The 2,228-nt window shown below is 41.5% G+C and overlaps 1 pseudogene; it reads left to right on the forward strand.

Moving 5' to 3' along the window:
- The window catches only part of LOC105533455, a 1,364-nt pseudogene extending 755 nt beyond the window's left edge, over positions 1–609 (forward strand).
- The last annotated feature ends 1,619 nt before the right edge of the window (positions 610–2,228 follow it).

The following is a 2,228-nucleotide window of genomic DNA, read 5'->3' on the forward strand; positions in this document are numbered from 1 at the left end:
CAGTGAGCTGAGATCCGGCCAGTGCACTCCAGCCTGGGCAACAGAGCTAGACTCTGTCTCAAAAAAATAAAAATAAAATAAAATAAAATAAAATAAAACAAATTCGACTTGATCTCCCTATTTTACCTGAAGATTTTATTAGCAATAATGATGAAGCTGTGGAAAATAATGGACATGATGTAACTGCCACTGAATTTGATCCCTTTCTGACAAACTCCTCTGAAAGTGAGATGTTTGCTTCTGAGTCAAGTAGAAGCCTAACAGAAGAGCAACAACAAAAAATTGAGAGAAATGAACAACTGGCCTTAGAAAGAAGGCAGGCAAAGCTGCTAAGTAATAGTCCCTAGGCAATGATATGTTAATGAATACACCCAGGGCATAGACAGTTGAGGTTAATACTGATGAGGATCAAAAGGAGGAGTCAACTGGATTAAGGGAAGACATACTAGACATTCCATACAATGATGCTCCTGCTAATACTTTAAATGAAGAGGAGGAATTAAAATTAGAGGAAACACTCCTGGATCAGTTTTCACAAATGTGCAACAGTAACTTGATTCTTCATCCAGAAATGTTACTGAATTGCTACATAAGTTTCCATTAAGATAAAATGTATCTGTTAACTCACCATCCTGCAAGCTTGGTGTTACTATGTTTTTTTTGGTTGTAGTTTTTTGTTTGTTTGTTTGTGTCTGAGTTGGAATTTCACTCTTGTTGCCCAGGCTGGAGTGAAATGGTACCATTTCTGCTCACTGCAGCTTCCACCTCCCTGGTTCAAGCGATTCTCCTACCTCAGTCTCCTGAGTAGCTAGGATTACAGGCATCTGCCACCATGCCTGGCTAATTTTTTGTATTTTTAATAGAGATGGGGTTTTACCATGCTGGCCAGACTGGTCTTGAACTCCTCACCTCAGGTGATCCACCCACCTCAGCCTCCCAAACATCTGGGATTACAGGCATGAGCCACTGTGCCTGGCCATATTTTTTTCTTCTTTGAGTGAAAATCCTTAGGTAGTAAAATTTTTACAGATTCTTGTTTAAAATCTGGTATTTATTTATACTTATTTTTGTCACTTTAGATAGATCTATTCTCTTTAGTGTTTGTTTTTGTATAGATATGACTTTAGGGCCGGGTGCAGTGGCTCATGCCTGTAATCCCAACACTTTGGGAGGCTGAGGCAGGCGGATCACTAGGTTAGGAGATTAAGACCATACTGGCTAACACGGTGAACCCCGTCTCTACTAAAAATACAAAAAATTAGCCAGGCATGGTGGCGGGCGCCTGTAGTTACAGCTACTCGGGAGGCTGAGGCAGGAGAATGGCGTGAACCTGGGAGGCGGAGCTTGCAGTGAGCCAAGATCATGCCATTGCACTCCAGCCTGGGCAACAGAGCGAGACTCTGTCTCAAAAAAGAAAAATAATAAAATAAAATAAAATGAGTAGTAGGTAATAAGCAGTTTCTGCGGTTGATCTATCATTGAATGCCTTGTTTTCACTAAGTTGGAGGTTTTGTTTGTTTAGATGGAGTCTCACTCTGTTGCCCAAGCTGGAGTGCAGTGGTGAAATTTCGGCTCACTGCAACCTCTGCCTCTTGGGTTGAAGAGATTCTCCTGCCTCAGCTTCCTGAGTAGCTGGGATTATAAGCATGAGCCACCACGCCCAGCTACTTATTTTATTTTATTTTATTATTATTATATTTCAAGTTCTAGGGTACATGTGCACAATGTGCATGTTCGTTATGTATGTATACATGTGCCATGTTGGTGTGCTGCACCCATTAACTCATCATTTACATTAGGTATATCTCCTAATGCTATCCCTTCCCCTTCCCCCGACCCCACAACAGGCCCTGGTGTGTAATGTTCCCCATGCTGTGTCCAAGTGTTCTCATTGTTCAGTTCCCACCTGAGTGAGAACATGCAGTGTTTGGTTTTCTGTCCTTGCGATAGTTTGCTCAGACTGATGGTTTCCAGGTTCATCCATGCCCCTACAAAAGACATGAACTCATCCTTTTTTATGGCTGCATAGTATTCCATGGTGTGTATGTGCCACATTTTCTTGATCCAGTCTACCACTGATGGATATTTGGGTTGGTTCCAAGTCTTTACTATTGTGAATAGTGCCACATTAAACATACGTGTGCATGTGTCTTTATAGCAGCATGATTTATAATCCTTTGGGTATATACCCAGTAATGGGATGGCTGGGTCAAATGGTATTTCTAGTT

The sequence above is a fragment of the Mandrillus leucophaeus genome, unplaced genomic scaffold (assembly GCF_000951045.1).
Source record: "Mandrillus leucophaeus isolate KB7577 unplaced genomic scaffold, Mleu.le_1.0 Scaffold125, whole genome shotgun sequence".
NCBI classification, from domain to species: domain Eukaryota; kingdom Metazoa; phylum Chordata; class Mammalia; order Primates; family Cercopithecidae; genus Mandrillus; species Mandrillus leucophaeus.